The 22,337-nt window shown below is 39.1% G+C and overlaps 2 protein-coding genes across 2 annotated transcripts in view; one reads left to right on the top strand and one right to left on the bottom strand.

The window, feature by feature from the left end:
- The window catches only part of MED12L (mediator complex subunit 12L), a 313,159-nt gene that overhangs the window by 99,663 nt on the left and 191,159 nt on the right, over positions 1-22,337 (bottom strand). The gene's annotated exons all lie outside the window — the stretch shown is intronic.
- Positions 1-22,337, top strand: part of GPR87 (G protein-coupled receptor 87) — a 35,089-nt gene that overhangs the window by 1,901 nt on the left and 10,851 nt on the right. The gene's annotated exons all lie outside the window — the stretch shown is intronic.

Genomic DNA, 22,337 nt, shown 5'->3' with positions numbered 1-22,337 from the left:
GAGCTATGATGAAGCCACTGCACTCTAGCCAGGATGACAGACAGAGACTGTCTCAGAAAAAAAAAAGAGAGAGAGAGAATGCAACAGGAAACAAACGGCCACTAGAGGTCATCTTTTCAAGAGTAGTCACTTAAACTTTGGAAAAGATTAAGGAGAAATGCATATCTCTAAAATCCTTCCTTCCAAACACCTTCTCACATTCTTTTACACACAGAATTCAAACAATACTATTGCTTTTGTGTCCCATAAATGTGGATACTTGCTGATTTTAAACAAACAACCAACCAAACAACCCCAACCTCCAAAGTCCATTGTTGAAAGGTGAGCACCAGAGGTTGAAAGGGATGCTACATATGGATCCAAAGTGGATCAGAAAGACCTGTGAAATCCTGGATGAAGGCTTTTCTCCTTGCAATTATAAACAGCCTCTTCCACATTACAACAAAATAACATAGGAGGCACAAGCACCATTATTAACCTACTTGGCTTACACCCTAAGTGTGTACAATTCAAGTGAAGGAATGCTGTGTTACTATTCTTTGGAACTGTCCCTCTGTCCAACAAATAGTCTAATGGCAGCTGAACATGCCACCTACTGAGCAAAGCCTTGCTAAGCCACAACCTCTATTCCCTTGACCCACCTATCATTAAAAATAATTATGTCTACTATTTGGGTGTGTGTTAGGGTCTTCAATGTAGATTTCCCTTTACTAGTTAGCTGTATTCTTGACAGTAGCCCTCAAAGATGGCTAGGATTCTTGAAAGTCAGACATGTCATGTTTTCTGGATATCTTCCACAATACTCATACTCCCCAGAGACCACGGTCTACAGATATTTTAGATAGAATTGCTATTCTTGGTGCATATACAGATGTAATTGCTGACCTGTAAACAGTAATATGCATTTTGAGAGATTTTTCAAAGCGTGGTGACCTACTTGTACTTATTTACCTCCACATTTTTTCCTGGATCCTTTGGTGGCTCAAAAAAGTAAAAAGAGGTTTTCTGGAATTGGAGATGATAATTTATATCTTCTAGAGAAAATACACAAAGGAATAGTCATGCTCTGTAAATATACCACTAGCTACAACATAACCAACATAAAGTGAAGTCCAGGCTTCCAATCCTGTGACCTCCTCCTATGATCCCAAAGGCCCTAGCTCTTCCATCCCTTGAACTTTACACTCTTGTATAAATTTCTTTCAGAAAATGTCATGCTCCTTTTTGCCCCTGTGCCATTTAATGTGTACATTCCCCTCTGACTCACCAAGAAAACTCTTATCCCTCTGTGAAACCCTACACTGCCATCACTTACTGTATGAAATCTTACCTGGCCAATTTCCTATCACCCCCTCAAACCCAATCATTTCTTCATCTGTATGTTGTCACACCTCAATTATGAAACTTATCACAATGCATTGTAATTACTTGCTTACATTTGTATCTATTCTTTTAATAACCTATGTATATTTTTGAGGGCGGAGACTATCTGATTGTGCAATCAATAAATGCCTGATAAAATAATCCAAATGGATTTTATTATTTTGTGCTGGAGAAGCATTCTCATTGATGTTTTTATTATCAAAAGATGATATAAATTTCTAGGAAAGAAAGTACGTGCTCTTTTCTGTTGCTCTCCTATTATGTGCATGTAGGGGCCTGAGGATTGGTGATGTTCCTGGATTCCCTAGTGAATGGTTATGAAAAAACAGGACCATTAAATAGTACATATGTAACTCAGGGGCTACTGTCTATTAACATTTTAGTTTTAAAGCTATTGACATAATGCTTTAGCTATGCACTGTCAGTATTGGTTAAGCAAAATTTGTAACTGTAGCATACAACAATCACCAAAACTCTCCTTTAGAAAGTACTCTTGATGTCTGATTTTCATTCTCTCAAATAAATAAATTAAATCATCATTACTATTAGGAATGTCACTAAATCCATAGTACCTCTACTGAATGCATTATACAATCACAAGTGTATTCATAAGTAACTGCATCTAAGCCACCCGTATTATCAAGCTATATTTGGTGATGTAACTTACGTATTTCACTTCTAATGACATTTTCAATCTTTATTGAATGTGGGTACAGCTAATATATGCAATTTTTTAGAAATATCTTTCAAGATAAAATTCCAAGAGCAAATCTGTCCTCCATAAATACGAACACTTCAGTCCATTATAATAATAACATAGTCAAAGGCAAAGTGCCTGATCTGGAGAATGAAATAATCTATATCAAGAACCTGGAGAAGAGGCATATTAGAGATATCTTAAAAATCACATTCACAAAATGAAGAACTTCTTAAACTACCAATCAGAAATACTAAATTCTAAAAGAATGGGATGCTATAATATGGGCATAAAGGATGCACAGAAAAGAATAAAAAGGGAAAAAAAATGATAGCTTTGATGTAGCATGTGAGCTTTTGTAAAAAGTTAAAATGCATTTATTTTTACTGGATAAACAGGATAAGGTCTTCCCAATAACCTTCAGGCAAAGGCGGGTGGTGAATGGAGTGTAATTGCCACACACAGGAGAATTCCTGAGAAGCGACAGAAAATTACTGTAAAGTAAGAAGTATGATGCCAAGAAGCAGCATGAATTCTCAACTCATGGAAGTTGGAAGGCAGATAAAGTCACTACATCATAACCCATGAAAAAAAATCATTCAATCTTATTGATTCCGTTATATTATATGATCTATATCCATTTAAAAGATGTTCCTTTCATAACTTTCTAAACTTTTCTTTCTAAAAATGTCTAAACATTACTGCAGGTAAACTGTATTCCCCTAGCAAGCTAATATATCAAAGTTCACATGGATCTTAACAGAACATTCAGAACAGAAAAGCCCAAATCAAGTAGCATCTAATATTTAAGAAAACACATGTTTAGAAGACAGTAGCCCTACTAAGGAAGATGTAGAACTTATAAATCATTTGAAGTGCCTAGAAACACACCTCAACATTATAAATTTTACATGGACACCTAATACAAATCTTATTTGGAAACTTTAGTGGGTATCAGAATCAGCTGGAGGGATTCTGAAAACACAGATTGCTAGATCTGTATTTAGCAGCAATAAACAAAAGCATTACACATTACTTACTATTTACAGTGTACTAGGCAGTTGTACAAAGAACTTTAAATACATATCTCCTTCCTTCCCAGGTAGCCTATGAAGTGCTATTATTATCTGCATTTTAGAGATCAAGAAGTTGAGAAACAAAAGGGTTAAGTAACTTACACTGCGTCACATAGCTTCCAAGTAGCAGGGGTGGGGCTCTAACTCAAACTCTGGCTTTTGAGCCCATGTTATTAACCACCATATTTACAATCTCAGATCTTCTAATGTTCTCAGGAAAAATCATAACCCCAATCTCCTTTGTTATGTTTCCTGTTATTTTTTAAACATCCGTAGCCACCCCCACACTCCCTGACCCCATAAAACAACACATGCACGCGTAGGTTGTATCCATCCCAGGTGCTGTAGGCTAATAAGCCCTGACCTAGAAGCTAGCAAGAACCTCCCAGGACCTTAGCCCAGCAGCTTACACTGATTTACTGAATGCCTGCTATGTGCCAGGCACTGTGCTAGGCACCGTACAAGGTTATCATCTTTGTAATTTTTACTACAACCCTATGAGACAGATACTATTAGGCTTCCTGTTAAAAATAATAAGAAAACTGAAGCACAAAGCAAACATATAGCTTGCCCATGGTGCCCACCAGTCACCAGCAAACAGGGGCAGACCTGGGACTAAAACCCAGGCAGGTCGCCTCAAGAGCAGCACCTCAACTACCCTGGTACGCTGCCTCTGTCATATAAGTCAGGCTGTGCAAAATTCCTCAAAGGTTGACATCATGCCTCATTAGGAAGAATGGTAAGGAGGTAGCTCATGGGGATGAACAGAGAGGTCTCAATGTGAATGAGCTTCAACAACCTCAGGGGTATGAGTGGTTCAACTGTGGCACCCTATGAGTACTTTAGGAGGTCCCTCCAGCACTTGAGAGCTCTGAAGGGGAGTAAAATCCCCAAGAGGGATTCATTTGTTCATTTAGTCAGTCACTCCTTTGTCTACTTGGGTTGCACACTGCTAAACTACACACTGGTAAGGGACATAGACTATAATGAATCTAGATGTGCTAAGTGGATGAGACATAATTAACACACCACGGGAGATCAGAGAAAAAGGAAGCCAATACCAAATGAAGAAAACGAAGAAGGGCTCACAAGAGATGGGACTTTGAACTGAGACTTAAGGGAGAAACAGAGAATTCAAAAAGGAACACTGCTACAACACAAAGAGGAGTTTCGAGGAAGGCCCAGGGAGGGGTGGTACCATGCTGTGGCTGGAGCATAAGGGACACAGAGGGCCTGAGCCTGCAGCAGGCGACAGAGAAAACACACTTGGGACGGCGATGCAGTATCATACAGCCAAGCACTGTACTGAGGCATCTGGACTTCGCTGGTTTTGAAGGTAAAGAACTGAATGCTCTAGGCTGTGCTTTAGGAAAATCAATTAGTCAATGATAAAATGATTCTGGATTGAAGGAAGAGCCAGAGAGGCCAGGAGATCAATTACAGAGGTCTTCCATCTATGCAGGCAAGAGCCATGGGGGGAAAAAATCTGACATGGACCTTACAAACATTTTCAGAGAGAGAGGTTTTAAATTTAGAGTCCAAGACCATTGAAAGTGGGGGAATTATATGTAAAATGTATTCTCAGTGGGATCCATAAAGCCTGCACCTCCTCCCTCAACTGCTCTGAAGATCGTTAGCCTGGGTGATCCGCTGGATCATGAAATGAAGGAAGGCATGGAAGTAATTTCGGGTATATTGAATTTGAGGTATCAGTGAGAGAGCTAGGGTCAAGGAGGCTAGCAGAGGGGGCAAAACATGGACTCTGAAGAGCCTTGGGCTAGATTAGAGGCCAAAGGAATAATCTTTTCTGAGACAGGGAGAGCAAAAGGAATGAGAAGAGAACCAAGAGTCTCATGCACAGAGCAGACAGAAGAGGAACAGGGGAAGATGCCTGGACCTGGGGGGAGTAGGTAATATTAATGAACTCAAAGGAGAAACAGGAGGTCCAGTGTGCTGAAAACCAAAGAACAAGAGAGATTCAAGGAAGAAGTGATAGTCAACAGAATCATACATCTTGAAGAGGTAAAATATGATGAAGCTACAACTATAAGGTCAATGGTTACCTTAAGGAGGAGCTGAGGTGGTGCCCCAGTTTGTGAACGGACAGTTTTAAAGTTAGATGTTTCTACACAACTTTCCTTAGTGGTATCCATCCTAAGCAATTTTATCTAATGTATATCTGAATACTGTTATAGCAATGGTTTTTTTTAAAAAATATATTAGCCCTGTGCATTGAATTTATATCACATATAACTATATAACTCTGTTTTTTTTAACTATTTATCTTTTCATTCTATTTAACTGTGTAACTGAGTTTCCAAATGCCCAAACTATGAGTAAATGAAGCATTAACCTGAACACAGTGACCCTAGTGACACCACCTCCCTTCTCTCCTCACATAGCCTGGCCTCAGATTATTTATACTTTCCCACAATTTCAGATGATCTAGGATAAAGGTGTCCTAATGTCTTTCTTTACAGGAAAGAAAACTGTCAAGACAAACAATAAAAAGTATTTCAAGCAATCATTGGTTCATCATTAGTGAGGAATCAGGAGCTTTCCAGAGGCAACCAAAATATTAAATACAAACTTCAACTTCTGAGTGGAGGAGTATTTTCAACTTTTAATTATTACAAATCTACCATGCATATAGATAACCCCATTCATTCCCTTACTCACTCTCCCTCTACCTTCTGACAAGAGAAAAATCATACTGTCTCCTTAAATACCAACCAAAACCCAACACAGTATGAATTAACCCTGTATATATTACCTCATTTAAGTTTTACAACCTTACATAGTAGCCATTCCCATGCTTATTTTTCAAAAGAAATGGAGACTCAGATATATTAATGATTTGCCCAAAGTAAAAAAGCTACTAAGTGGAGAGGATAGAGGCCAAATTGGAGTCTGCCTGACCCCAGGCACTAATCTTGTCATGGCCTGACACTGCCTCTAACAAGCAAGATTTCCAAAGTGGTGAGATTTCTAAGCAAGATTTCTGAAGTCACCCAGCATAGGAGACAGTTTCAATAAGAGGGCAAGAGCCAGACGTAGGCATATCTTCAGACTCAATCTCCAAACCATCCCTCCCCTTTAACCGACCATTACAAACCAAGTTCTCATACCAGCAAGAGGTAAGTGCTTTATTGGTAAAGGAGACCTAATAGATACAAATCATTTCAAATGACAGACTAAACACAGTAATTCAAACATAGGGACCCAAAGATACTAGTCTCATTAAAGGAATATTAAAGGGTTTGTAATAACTATACTCAGCACAAATTTTCAGCTACTGGATGTGAGCCACAATTAGAATGACTTGTGTACAGAGATGGAACAGTAAGATTTGGTGAAGATTTTAATACAATCCTTATAGTATGTTCTAACCACGTGGAAAAGAGAGGGGCATTCAAGACACATGTACTGCAAAGGACTACGACACACTTTATATGTGCATTTTCCCTGAACAAGAAATAGATGTGTCTGAGATTAGCGATACAGAAAAATGACATTACAACACAAATGCTACGCCTACCGACACTGGAGAAGGGGACGCACTGTCCCCAGGTCCACATCAATGCAGACAAGGGAGAAAAGGAAAAAGAAGTCATATGCCATGGAAAAACCACTAGAAGACCAAGGTAAGCATATGTATTACATTTGCCCAATGTCTCACACCAAAAAAGTGAGAAGTAGGAGCAAAGAGTTAATTTCAGGAAAAAGAAAGTCTTACCAGTAATCTTACCTAATTTTAATTCCTTGGAAGATGTGAGAAACTCTTTCTTTCCTTGAGGGCTTCTGTCTTTTTAAGCATATATCTTGAAAAATAAAATCAGTAAGATCGTGGAAATCCTTGTCCCAATTTCTGTGTCTAAAACTGAATCCTCATTTTACATACCCTGAAGCCAAGAGAGTTGAATGAGTCATTCAATATCCCAAAGAAAAAGTGATTTTGGTTCTAACTAACTTTGCAGTTAGTGATCTATGAACCAGGTGTCTGTGTTCAAAAACAAGTTTATAGACATTCCTATTTGACTTCAAATTTTCAAAACCCAATGCAGACTTCAGGCTAATAAGTCCACACTGCCTGAGAAACATTTAAGTATCTTCTTGCTACATGTCCCAGAGGATGGACCTAGCAAATACAGATTGAATGAATTCTCAAAAGCTAAGGAGATTAAAATAAAAATAAAAAGCAGAGGGATTATTCTAAAGAATAAAACAGTCTAAAAAGATAGTAAAACTAAAAACAATATGTGATCATCGATTGGATTTCACATCAAAAAAATTTCTAAAGGATAATGGGAAATTGTCAACATTTTAATGAAGACTGAATATTTTTAAATACTATTGTTTCAACATTAATCACGTGACTGATAATAGTATTGTGATTAGTAAGAGAATATCCCTTTTCTTGGGAAATATATGCTGAAGTGATTAAGGGTGATACATTTGTCACAATGACTGCAATTTTAAACAGATTCCCCCAAAAACTATGCCTGTGCCCTGGTGGTGGGGGGAGACTATCCGTGAAAAATGGTAACAACTTGTAAATCTAGATGAAATCTAGTTGAACTATTCAACTGGTCTATAGGCCTAACATCTTTAGAGACAATGTTGGAAGGAAAGCAATCACCGTAGTCTAAAAGCAAAACAGAAAAAATTTTTTAAGTGGTAGACACCCAAGCATGCACACACATATCCCAGGATGTTGTCCTGTATTCAAAATAAATTTGGGGTTTGTAATGGCTAAACAATATTATTAAAAGAGCCGGCCTGCATTTAACAGGATCTTCCAATGAAGTGGTAAGAAAATTATTGCTATCAAGTCTGCTGGGACTTTTATGAAAGGTGAGACTTACTATAAAAATCAGCAGAAAAAAAATTACTCAGGTTTACCGTTCAAATGATGTGAACAATAATAAAGTTATGGGCTAGTTGCTAGCTGTTCTTTTCATCAAAGCGTTACACTTTCTTCGTGACTAAACGTGTACTCCTCTTTTTGAATGTTAGGTAAGAACAGCTTTAACAAGTCCTAACTTGAGAAAGGCATAATATACTTTGAGACTAATGCATAAAGGCTGCCTCATGTTAACTTTTCCATTACTAGACTTAATTTCAGCTGCCAGCCAGCGAAGCACTGAAATACCCGAAGCTAGCTGTTATGCCAGCGTCCCAGACACAGTTTACCAAGTCATGAAGGAAGAGCAAAGCCCATTCTGTCTCAAGCCCACCTCAACAGGAGAAAAAGGGGGCCACCCCTTACTGAAGGGATAGCAGCTCCTCTTACTTAAAAACCAACACATACAAAGTCTAGGTGCTTCATTATACAGAGAAAACTCTCAGGTCCTTCTTCAGACTTAGAAGGGCTTACCATAATCCTTTCATTCTATGCCCTTTTTATCGGCTCTTTTTTTTAAAAAGGAGCTCAAAACCAGGTAATATAATCCTGAATTATCAAAAAATTGTCGTTTCAAATTCAAAATAGAAAAATATATCAAAAACTTCAGCAGCTCTCTACAAAGGAAAGGCATTTTCTTGAAAGTAAAAAATCAGTATCAAATTAGTTGACCCTAATGAGACAAAAATCAACCCAGATAATAAACATACCAAAATTTAAGGTATATGACAAGACTGCTTTTAGTCTTATAATAGAAGCCTATCAAATACTTGTCCGAATAAACTCCCTGCCATGATTTTACACACACCACTAGAAAGCTGGGGTGATAATCTTCAGAACTTGCAGAGAAGGTCTTTGCTCAATGCACTTTTAAGGGGGCTCCAGGGGACGTTCTCCTTTTGAATCGAGGCTTTTAAGACTTGGCAGTTAGTTCTTCTGGCAACAAGATTTCAAATTATGAGCAGTATATCACTTATTATTTATGGATCACAATGAAAAGGGTAAAAAGTTCAACCCAAGAAGGACAAGTCTCCCAAACTAAGGCCTGCATAGCATAACCCTCCTGCTTAAAGTGTAGGAACTGGCTTCAAATGCTACAGGAGAAATCCACGGGCAAGTAGTACAAAATAGCACAGGGAGAGTCAAACCTCCATAAAGGATTGTTTGTGAATCTGGCAAATTCTTATAAGATTGAGACTCTATTAAGTTCACCAATTCTTATTCAAAGACCCTACCTAGGACTAGCTACTCATGGAAAACATACTTAATCTATGTAAAACAGAATGAAAATAACATTTAAATTGCTGTTTTGGTTTGGTTAGGAAAAGGCAATATAAGAAATATAATTTTGACAACCAACTATTGATATTTAGGTTAAACATACATTTGTTTTCTGTACAACCACAGAAGGAAAAGCTAGTATATATACATTATTTCCTTAAGGCATAAGTAAACACTAAGTAATACCTGTTACAGATTTACTAACTTCAAAAAAGTTCTCACCTTTGATTATTATTTTCATTTATCTTCATCCATGATGGTAACAGGTTTTGATTCCATTTGGTGGAATTTTGTTTTTTTATTTATTTGTTTAAATGTTGCATTCAAGAAAATAACAGGCCGGGTGCAGTGGCTCACGCCTGTAATTCTAGCTCTCTGAGAGGCCGAGGGGGGTGGATCGCTCGAGGTCAGGAGTTCGAGACCAGCCTGAGCAAGAGCGAGACCCCATCTCTACTAAAAATAGAAAGAAATTATAGGGACAACTAAAATATATATATAGAAAAAATTAGCCGGGCATGGTGGCGCATGCCTGTAGTCCCAGCTACTGGGGAGGCTGAGCCAGTAGGATCGCTTAAGCCCAGGAGTTTGAGGTTGCTGTGAGCTAGGCTGACGCCACGGCGCTCACTCTAGCCCGGGCAACACAGTGAGACTCTGTCTCAAAAAAGAAAAAAAAAAAAAGAAAAAAAGAAAATAACAGAATCTTTTGAAGATTTTTATCTGAACATCTTAAAATTAATTAAAAGTAAAAAAAGTGAATTGATTATATAAATTTGTCATTGTGGGATGCTTTTTAAAAAGAATAAAACAAATTATGTTATGCTGAAGAACAGTGTTTGAGAAATTCAGTGACCCTGACCCCCTAAATAACTTTAAAATATTTTGCATATTTATATTTGCATATGTGTGAAAACAGGTTTATAGATTCCATCATATTCTCGAATAAGACTACAGGTTTCCAAAGTTAACAATTACTACTACAAACGCATTTTGATTTTAGTCTTTAAATAATACGTAGAATATTTTTAAAGAATTTATCCCTAATAAAATATATTCTTATTCCTTTTAACACAGAATTTAATGAGCAGGGAGGCTGCAGATACATATTTTTCTAATTAGCAAGAGGAAGCAAAAAAAAAAAAAAAAAGAAAAGAAACACACACCCAAAAAAGCAAGACCTAAAAACTGGATCCAATTAGTAGGCCCCAACCTGAGATTTCATCCCCCACTCAAGCAGTCTTCTGGCATTCTAAGTTCCAGCCCTCTGTGTTCCCTTCAGGTGAATCACCACCATCTCATTCTTGCAGGTTCAGGAAATACTGTTCCCCAGTCTACAAATCTCACCTACTCTTAGATGTGAGTCATTTACATTAGCAAGAGAGCCAGTTGCTCCAGTTGTTCTCGGGCAGGAGATTTTGAAAGGGTGCCCCAAAGGGCAATCTCAAGAGGGGAAGGGGAGGCACCTACCTTCTCTGGCAGGGGAGAAGATGCTTATTTTTTATGCTTTATCAGAAAATCCACTTCTCTGCCAATCTTAGTTTCAAGGTTTATTCTCAATTAGAGACAAGAAGCCTGTTTCAACTTCAAGACACCCATATGAGGTGAATGGACAGCCAGCCACAGCAATGAAAGGTAAATGAAAAATTTTTAATTTTCTTAAAAGCCATGGTTGGATAGGACACAGCACTGATTGAGACTGTAATTATACTTCTGCTTAAATCTGAGGTTTGAATTAAAAGCTGAAATTCGAATGTTGACAATAAGATACGTAAATCCTCTTTGGGAGGCACCACTTTCTGAAACCGGGGCCATGGGGCTTCACCATTTCTAACTCAGGCAGGCAGAAAATGTAAACTGCATATTGTACCTTCAAACGAGGGAATGATGTTTTGGTAATCAGTTCTATTTAGTGAATTTTTCTTATTATGTTTATTTTATCAGATGAGTAAAATCCAGAGTCCCTTATAATTGTTTTCCAAGACTCAGATCTGAAATTTGTTTCATAAATGTTCATCCACATGTTTTTCTAAAAAAGAGCCCAAAAGAAAAAAAGATTCTTTTCAGTCCCAATTTCCTCATTTTAATAAAAGAATCTCAGCTTTTCATTGTACCACAAAGAACAGGGCAATCCTCATTCTGATCCCTTAAGAAATCATGTTAAAACACGTCAGGAAAGGCATTGAGAAAATTGCCCGGCTACTGACAAACAGGTTAGTAACAGCTTAGTTTTGTTCCACATTCAAACTGTTTGGGAGTTTTCACTTCCGTGAAGAAAACAAAAAGTAAGCATGGAGATTTCGCCTCTTCTAAACTATAATAAGGATTTTAAAAGGATAAATTAGCCTAAAGTAGAGTGATTTTTTGATTTATCGACTATAGAATTTTACATCATATTCTCAAGTTGAATCTGCTCTCATGTGAGCTATATCAACATTTTTAACAACAGTTTTCTTTCATAATTCTAATTAGAGACTCCAATTTGCTAGCAATATGAATGGCAACAAATTTGGTTCTATATTACTGTATATTGGGGAGGGGAATAAAACAGACACCCCGTGTGTTGATATCTTATTTCATTATTATATCAGCCAATTCGTGGTTAACCATCTCCATGAAGTTAGGGATTACGGAGACGTGTTCTCTTAGCCCTTCAGCAAAATCCATCCTCAGACTACTGTTTCTAACATGTCTGAAAAGTGCTGCAGGTGTACATGGGTTAAGGACAAAGGGCTAGAAGGGCAGCTGAACTCCTGAATTTCTTGTTTAAGGATGTTATGGAGAAAAAGAAAGTATTTATTCAGAAAATCTTAACTATTTCATGAAGACACTAAGGGAAAAATTTCCTAACCAGAGTAATATGCTGAGAGGCCTTTCTGCATTCAGGGATGTGGGTGGGAAAAGGAAGACTAAACTAGAATGAATGTTTTTATTTAACTTCGTGCCGTTTGTGCCCTTCAGAGTCTGCCAGCTTTTATTCCTTCCTTAATATCTTGGCATTTGACTCCCTTTAAGAACAAAAAATATTTCATGCTTAAAAAATGTCACAGAAATTTAAGATAGGAGACCAGAATGGCCATTTGTTCTTTATATGCTCCTAAAATGAGAAAAAACTAAGAAAGCCTATGAAAAATCCCTCAAAGCCCAATAAACAGTGGGGTGGTGAAGGCAGAACAGAAGTGAGGTGAAATCTAGGAAGTCACCTCTTCCTGGGAGCATCCCACAGTCTCCAGGACAGATGTCCTCTGCAAAGGCATGAGGCAGTGGCTCGGGTATAGGGTGGAAAGCCCAGGGCTCACAGCACGATGACCACAGGTTGGGAGCTGATTATGCCAAAAGTTATCTGTGTGATTTGAGCAAGCCTCTGACTTCCCCAGAGGTCACTTCCCTCCCTCACAGGTAAAATGAAGGGATTAGATGGTTAGTAGAGGCCCCCTGCATCTCTAGATTCCCAGGATCCAGGTGATATGCTGAGATATTGTGGTTGGTTACTAAAGAACCTAGGTACGGAGCAAGCACACAGGAACGCTTCAAAGGAAGCTGGGGAGAACCAAAAATGGGGTCCTCCCCTGTTCTGTCCCCAGCCAGCTACATGGTATCAATCAAATCTCAACCTCTCTAGGTTTCAGATTCTTCCTTTGCTCTTCCTACCTTGGGTGGAGTGTTTTGCATTAATACAAATACAAAGGCTGGTGCCAGTTCTTATAGTTGTAACCATCTGAAGCAGAGAGGCAAGAGCAGAGGCAAACGGGACCCTGCTGTCAAAACCAAGATGAGATGAACCACACGGAGACTCAGACCTGCTTCAGGACAATGGTTAAAAGCCAGGCTACTATCTGACTCGGCAACGATTTCCAAACTGTCTACCTCCTAATATGGCCAACATAAGCAGAACAGAACATGTGTTCTCTCTCCTGTAAAAAAGTTAGCCAATTTTGTGTTTCGTTAACATTCTTATTAGCCAAACATGAAAAAAATTCCACTAAAATACATTTAAAGAGCACAGATTAAGTTTTACTTAGTATAAGACATGACATTAAGTCATTCATAACAGTGATTATATCAATTTCTAATATGTCTACATATTAGAAGGAGAGAATAACTCCCTAAATGACATTTTGTAATTTATTAACATTAGATAGGTTCTGCATGGCACAAATGGTCCTTCTAGCCTTAATACTAAAACAACAATAATTGGCATACCTTCATAGCTTAATATATACCAAGACTACTGCATATTTTAACATGTACTATTAAAAAAAAAACTCAGACAACCTTAAGGTGTATACTACTATCACCCCTTTTTACAGCTGAGCAAACTGAGGCTAATGTAGTAAGGAATAGAGCTCTGACCTTCAACCACTGCCTGTAGTCAACCATATTCTATTCACTACTTTTTAAGCTCTGAGTAAAATCATTATTTGCTATTAGTTACCTCTTTTTTATGGGCAGTTTAATATGTAAAATTATACAGATTTATTGTAAATTTACCATACTAGTGTTTGACTACAGCAGATCAATGGCTGTCTTGGGTGCATCACGCCCTGCAATCAAGCTGGAGTTCCTAGGTTTCCCAAAGGACACATCAGGTTATCATCAGCACATGAACACCCAGTTTGTGTGGAGGCAGTAGCCAAACAGTTAGGAGCACAGCCCTCAGACCCACCTGTGTTCAATCCAGGCTCTGCCCCACTCACTAGCTGTGTTAAGGTGGGCAAGCTCTAGCACTCCAGCCACACACAGCACATACCTGCTAAAAGAACCTCTCTAAGCCTCAGTTTCTTCATTTGAAAAATGGGAGTACTAATTCTACCACTTAAGTAACATCTCAATACTGAGTTCCTATTAAATGCCAAGCTTGAATAAAAGGTCTATAACTGTGGTAATATTTCATTTAAAACACTTAAAACAATCCTATGAGAACCGCTTTGTAGAAGAAAAAACTGAGGCACATAGGATTAGGTAACTTGCCCAAGTAGCAGGTTTGTAATTTGAATCTGATGTCCTTTTATTAAAGTAAAAATATGTAAATAATTTAGAACAGTCCTAGGCACATGATAATATTAGCCAGCATTTGCTGCTCCCTTTTGCTGTTGTCATACCTAACAAGATAGAAACTTAGACTTCTCAAGCTACCAGAGGAGGGTTTGCCTGTAGCCTGAACATGCCCTCAGGCTGATGATGTTACTGACTATTAGCCACCAGAGCAACTGTCTAGAGGACACAGAACAGAGTGAAACTTTGCTTTTTAAATCCATGAATCTAGAAGGTACCCTTGGCTAAATACACCAAGATTCTGGTTGCCTCCAAAGAGGAAGCGGGTAAACCATAGGGGCAAAAGAAACAAAATAACCCAAGGTCCCTGAACCAAAAGGGCTTATGATCTAGTTGAAGAAAGAAAAACGTTAACAAAAGAATGCTTGGACTATTTCCATATATCAGAGTACTAAGATGCACGGTCTCAGGCTCACAGCTAACAGGAAAGATCCAAGAAATAAATGCATGGACATCCATCGCCTCTAGATTATAGGCATTTGAGGGCTTGCTACGCTTTTTGGGGGGTGGGTGACCTACCTGTCCAAACTTGTTCTCCCTTGGACCTACCAGACTCAAAAATTGGAAATAAAACTGAGCACAAATCACTGGGCTTCTCAAAACATTTTAGATAAACTGGCTGCAAGACAAATTGTAAAAACTCCAAAATTGCTTCCCAATGTATTTATGTAGAGGACAGTGCTTCATATTATGATTGGGTAGAGTGTGGCTACTCAGGGCTCTAGGTAAGATGCAATCCTTAAATAATCACAACTACAATTATTTTTTTAGTTGTTTCAACCAAGCATTTAAAAAAGCTGAATGATGAACACTTTAAGAAGGTAATGGCTTGTACTGGGTCAAAACTGTCTATGTATTACCTACATTAAATAGCAAAATTAATGAATAAAAGAATAGTGAATGCCATCTACTATATCAATGTGTCAGCACATGCCATTGTGATTGCTATTGAATATATCTGTAATATCTGTTAAACATCAGTATTCCCCTTTCCCCTAAAATATTCACTCTGATTTCAAGTTGTAAATAATATATACATATATAAAATTTAAAAACTATCCACTCTGTGCCTAAAGCCACCAGTACAATACCTAAAGTATTATCTCTATTTTTCATTCTGTGACCCAGAAATACAGAGTATCGAATATGTAGTCAATCCTTTCAAAGTCTGCTGAGACTTATCATAGTCTCTGTATGAGTTTACAGTCTGTATGTATGAAATTGCAAATCAGACAGGCTCTGAAAAATCAGCCAATGCAAAAATCAGCTGAGTGCTCAAAGTGGCAAATGAAATATAAGTGCCATGGTACACTAATACTTGCTCTGAGGGCTCCCCCAGCCCTTCCTCAACCTGGAAGATACTCCCAGCAACATAACTGTCTCACAACCAAGATGGCAAAGCCGAACACCTCTATCCTTCCTTAAACTGTTTCTCCACCCCAGCTTCTATCAGGAGACTTCCCATGCCATCTCCCTCTCCTCTTCCGCGAATTACAGCCTGATTAACTTCATGCCAACCACCACTCCCTCCAATGTACTCACGTGGTTATTTCATTTCTTTAGAACCTATCTACCTTGAAAAGAAAAAAGAAATGAGGTATTTCACTGAGATGCTTAATATGAAATAAGTTCAAATGAATTTCAATTAAGAAAAATGGGGCCTAGGAAAAAGAATGGTGGGAAATTAAAAGCCATGTGAAAGGTTAGTTTACCAAATTCATTCATTTCTATCTATTTGATAGTGGTGGGCCTTAAGGCAGACTTCAACTCCAACAGGAAAACAAGAAGGTGTAATGATTCAGTTTTGATAAATTCATACCAGGCCCATAGGAGCACCAGTCTCAAAATGCAGAGTAGAAAGAACTTTCTCCCATGAGTCGTCACACAAAAAACCAAAGTTATATTGAATAACCAAAGAGTAGGCACAGTGAGATGGGTTAGCGGCCTGGAGGTACCATCTCAAAGTTCAATCCAGACAAAGCCATTCTACGAGGGCTGGGTGAAATAACATAATGTGGTCCAGATATGTGGCTCACTTTAAATATTTTCATCTTACTGTTGTTTCTTATAATTACCCTAGGAAAACCTTTCTGCACACTTCTCTCCAGTATATTTGATTCTAATTACGAAAATTTACCAAGTGCTAGATATATTAGGTTAAACTACATAAAAGTGCCATTTTGACCCATAAGAACAACATTTTCATATGGTTAAACCTGATACATCAGACTAAGAAAGAAGAAATTTTAGAGCTTTTGAGGTGTCAGAAGAGATGCTCAGAAGGGATTGGGATTCAACCCAAATCAAATGCAATGCCATTAAGTTCTAAAATTGTCTCAAAGTCCCCTTATAAGCTTAATCACTTTCAGATAAAAAGGAAAATATCATCAAGGTAGGGAAAATGAGTAAAAATGAGGGAGAGGTTTAGAGCAAGCATCGTATAACAAGGTCCCAGGTCCCACAGGTTTTGGCAGAGACCCAGAGGAGAGAGCTAGGGCAGCCCCACCGTGAAATCAGATATCACAAATTAGAACCCACAGACAAGCTATATTTGGTCTGCCCAGTGTTTTAACAAAATTAAACCAGAACTTAAAATTCATATGATTTTGTAATAAAAACCTATTTGTCTTGGTAGATCAAATGGCCTGGTAGCAGTGGACCCACACACATGCGTAGCAACAACCCAGAGCCTGGGAGCAGGTGCTCCTCTGGACAGGGGCAGCGCTCTCCAGCTCACGTGAGCCTCAGTCCCTCCCGCGCATCTCTTCTGACACTTAAGCTGTTAGCAGTCTTTTATTAGACGCTGTACTACAGCACTCTGTTGAATGTTCCTTCTTATACCTGGCTCACTTTCCTCATTGACATAACCTAGGGGCTGCTGCTGGCATTTGAATTTGCAACCACCCACTTTCACCATCTCCCCACTCCCACCCCACACTTTACAGTGAGCTGTTCAGAAACATCAGCAGGCCCAGCTTTTGATCAGCCTTGCACCTGGATCTTTAGGCATGCCTTACACAAGGTCAACTGCCAATACCTACTCTTCTCTCCATCCTTCCTGGGTTATATTCTTTCATTTTGGAAGGCAGAAGAAGATATTCATTTAAAAAAAAAAAAAAACGATGACGACCAAAACAAACAAACAAACAAACAAACATCCCCAGCATACGCCTGCCAAGACGAAATTAGGTCAGAGAGAGGGGACCAAAGTCTATGAGAGCCTGAGAGCTAAATAAGTCAGTGAAATGATGTTTGAGCTCTGACTCTGTGCCTGCAGGTACTCTCCCAAAGCCTGGAGATAGAAGAATGAAGAGAATCTCAGGCAGTCAGGAGAACAACAAAAATCCGCAATATAACAGCTGGAGGTTAGTGCAGCCAGGCAGTAAGATAGGGGCTGAGAAGCGCTTACACGGTACATGAAAAAACATGGAAGGCTTTGAGAAGGGGAGGCAGATGAGGTAGACTTGAAGGTGGTATAAAGAGCTTGCCTAGTAGACAAGAGTGAGAAGGGATTTCCAGGGCAAAAGGCAAAGTGAGGCAAGAAAGGCCTGGTGCAGGAGCTGGGGAGCCACAAATCTTTACCACATAAAGTGGGCAGGTAGACAGGGTCAGGTGAGGAGGTCCCTATCACATATAGAGGGACTTCAGTTGTAAAAGACAACAAGCAACTGAGGGCTACGACAGAAGAGGACATCAAGTAAGGAAATATGACAGGCAGGGAGAAAAATACTAAGATAGTACAAATACATAGCTTACTATTTCTCCTAGCTGAGGAAGCTACCGAAAGAATTATTCTGACTCAAATATTCCCATGAGTTTCAGAAGCATTGTTTTTAAAAAAAAAAAGATGATTAATGCCAGAAGGTGATATTCTGTGAAATGGGGAGAATAATACATACCTGGCCTAGTTCCCTAAGGGGCTGTGTAAATAAGATAATATAGGCTAAATCAATTTTATACTGTAAGTGCTATCAATCATGAAGGTGTAATTCACAGCAAATATTATCTTTTTTCTGTTTAATAATAAAAGTCTTAATACCCATATAGTAAAATTTTACAGTTCACTGAGTTGAAATGTATATTTTTATTTTCTGTTTAGGCAAAGTGTAATTTACACACAATGTAAATTTTGGATCATTGGCGTAGGGGAGCTGGTCAGGGGAGAGGCAGCAGTTCCAATAGCCAGAATAGTGGTTTTGGATGAGTATGTTCTAAGCTTAATACAGTTCAAAAAAATGACTTCTGTTCCTTTAAAAAAAAAATCTCAGAATCCAAGACCCCAGGTAAAGTCTTCAGGTGTTTGATTGCCATTTACTGGCCTATTAAGAGAAGAAGAATGCTTTTCACAAGCTTATGTAGATGCTCCTCCTTGTTTTGGAAGGGTCATCTTGGAGCTTAAGCAGTATACTTAAAAGTTATAATTATTCTTCATGGCAGTGGTGGTGGTTGTCACCTTCAGCATTCTAATAAGGTCATAATTTTAGTTTTCTGGGCTATGGGTGTGGTGATAGGTATTCTCCAGGCCTCTCCTACTAGAATGGTCATTAGGTTAGCTACCTTAGTTCCTCTAATCACAGCTTAACCAAACCTTAATGCTGTTTAAGTTGATGGAAAGAGCCAGGTACCTAAGAGAACAGTTTTCCTTAGGTTCATCACATGCCTTCATTGACAATTTAAAAATTCTCAAGTGAGGTCTTAACACAAGTGGCATTTCAGTTTTTATCAGCATTAAACCCTTACTGTTTCTAATTTTTTTCCTCTCATAAAAACAAATACCCCATCCCCACACATGTAGTAAAATAATCTGACATCACATATAATTTATTTTATGAAATACAGATATGCATACATATAGACATATTAATTCTTCAAAGTAAATTCCTACCTAAGTGAATTCCTACTTAAGGGAATAATCAGGTTTGGGGTTAAGGTTATGAAGAAGCATTAGATACAAACTTTGTCTTCAGGGAGTTTACGATCCAATTTACACTGCCCACCCCTCCTTCCAGACACACATAAACACACACACACACACACACACACACACACACACACACACAGAGCCAGTCACCTGAGGTCACCTGAAAACAACATGTTAAGTCTAAATATGGACCAAAATACGCCAAGGCTACATGTATTAAGTATAACCACGAAAAGAGAATGTTACAATAGCACCTGAAAAACCTGAATGAAGGGCTGCTGTGTTTTGCATTCCAGCACCTTTGGGAGATTAACTCCATGCGTGCATTAATGAAATGTTCTATGAATGCAGTGACCTAATTCTACTACAAAGAGAGGTAACTCAGAACCAGTGAGGTAACTGGCTTCTTTCCACAGGCCTTCAGAAGAGTTGTAATCTTAGCATTGTTAGAACACACACACACACACACACACAAGCACACAGGCACTCAGCTCTAAACTAGGAAAGAGTCTTAGGTTTTAAGTGATTCCAAAATGCAAGAGAGGCTGTATCTTTCAATAGAAACTTTGCATAAGATGGGTGGGTTTTGTGAAAATCTTTACTAGATAAATTTAAGGACTGCATCAATATTCCCATATGATCTATCAGATTAGTACAGCTTTTCAGTAGGAAAGTAACAAGATAGCCCCTCCGATCTGAAATTCATACAATTTCAGTTATTATTTTCCAGAGATGAAACTCGAAATGTGAAGAACAAATAAAAGAAGTAGTGATACTACGATTCTGTCGTTAGGGAACTACCACCACCACCACCACCACCACCACCAAACACTAAGTGCAAAACATTAATCAAGTGCAATTGCATCTGGGGAGCAAGTATTTAACTGGTAATTGCCTTTCAGATCTTGACCAGAGGGCAATAATGAGACCCACAAGGCCAGGGGCAGAGGGTGTTCCCCTGGCTTGGTACAAAGGACCCCCACCCACGCCGAGAACCAATGCAGTGAACCACAACAGCAGGCCAGGTCTGTGCGGACCGCAGGCTGGGCACTCAAAGCCAGCAGTTCATGAGTCCTGCATGCTGACACTTCCCCTGGTCTTCCCATTACCCTTCTGGGGAGAGAGCAGAGGTTCTGGCCTCCAACAGACCTGGGTTCAAGACCCTTCTCCACCACTTACAAACTTTTCTTCCCTTAAGACCTAGAATCTCAGCTTCCCCAACCATAAAAGCCATTTAACAATACAATCGGCACGGTTTTCACTGAAAAGCCCCAGCAGAGAGGTGAGCAGAGAAAAAGTTCAACTATGACAATTAATAAATTTTCAGGTGTGAACTAAACAACATGACCTTCTGCCACTATTTTTTTCTGGGTTGCTGAGAGATACCAGGAGAAATGGTCTGAAAAGAATGCTAAGTGATGGTCACTAATGCAAGAAAAAATCAGGGGTCTGGTGGGAGGAGAGGAGCAAGGCACAGAGGAAGAAAAAGATATTTATAATCAAAATAGGACATTTGATGGTCCACATAGGTTAGGTGTGGTCAAATAAGATGAAATGATAAACAGACCAAAGGTTGCAAAATCAAGTGGCCACAGAATCTGGCGGGTAATGCTTCCGAGTGAGGAGGCCCAGGGATGTCAGAGAATGCTGTGGGCCAGAGAGCTGGAACGCTCACTCTCCATCAGGAAGGGGCAACCACTAATAGAACTGCTGGATTGTTCATGCCCAGTGTTGGCAAATCTTCTCATCTTTCAAGATAGGATCCAAATCTGAATTCTTCTGTGAAATTTCCTGATGTTTTCAACATTGCTCTAGCCAAATAAAACTAGACCTCTAGTTTGGAAGATTAGGAGTTCCTTCACAAGCTTGACAGGGAAAACAAACTCCCACCGATGCCCAAAGCTCCCCCCGCCACTTGCTGACCTCCAAAATGAACCCCCGGAATCGTTCTTCATTTTTACTCCACAGCAGCATACAGCAAGAACTGCAATTTCAATTTAAATTGAATTAGATATGAATCTCAGTTCTACCCATTCCTTGCTGTGTGAGCAGGGTAAATTAATTAAACTGTCTGAACCTAGCATCTTCCTAGATGGAGAAAAAAGGAATAAAATATCTAAGGCATAGGGCTGCTGTGAGGATTGCTTGAGAAATCAACTACCGAGTTCAGAGTCAAAGAGAAGGGGGAAACTAAGAACATCTTAATCGTTTCCCATTACCCTCATTTTAAAAAGACAGCTTACTACCACCAACATAGGAAGTTAGTAAAATAACCAAAGGATGATATCAACGGGTGGCTGAAGAAAAACAGAAGTTCTCTAAGCAGTGATACCATCTAACCTCAGGAATGGCTGGGAAACCTGGGCCTACCACAGACAGCACATTCTTCAGTGGTTTCATCAGCTCTCAGCTAGGGGAACAGTAGGTAGCAGGGCAGGATTCCCGCCCAGGAACCAGGTCCTGGGGCCCAGCCCTGCACTACCACTGAAGCAATCCTCCTTCCAACACCCTGCAAGTTCTGGGACATGTAGAGTATGCAGAACCACCCTAGTAAAAAAAAAAAAAAAAGCACATAGGGAGCCCTGAAGCTGAAGTGCAGGTTGTGTGAAGACAGCAGGCAGATGAAACTCCAAGACAACTTAAAGCAAAGGCAAGCACTTGGAGCAAAAGTGTCAATCAAATGGGGGGGTGAGGCCACAAACCACAACAGTCTCAGCACAAACAAGGAGTGAGGGCTCATTTTGCCCTGTGTCCAATCTATCACTCACTAAATAAATTCTTCTGTGTGCCTATGATATACAATAGGAACTGATACGACTTAACCCCTACCCGGAGTAACTGTGCAGGCTGATTTGTAAATGTTAGCTCATTTTAACCTCACAGCCATCCCATAATGGACGGGTCATCATACTCATCTTATGTATGAGGAAATAGAGGGTGAGAAAGAAAGCTGGAAAGCTACAGGGCTGGGGTGGGAATCCCCCACTGAGAGAGTGCCAAGTACTGTTCTTGGCATTGCACCGTGGT

The sequence above is a fragment of the Lemur catta genome, chromosome 1, assembly GCF_020740605.2.
Source record: "Lemur catta isolate mLemCat1 chromosome 1, mLemCat1.pri, whole genome shotgun sequence".
NCBI classification, from domain to species: domain Eukaryota; kingdom Metazoa; phylum Chordata; class Mammalia; order Primates; family Lemuridae; genus Lemur; species Lemur catta.
Note: the sequence above shows the minus strand (reverse complement) of the source record. Positions and strands in the feature narration are given on the sequence as shown.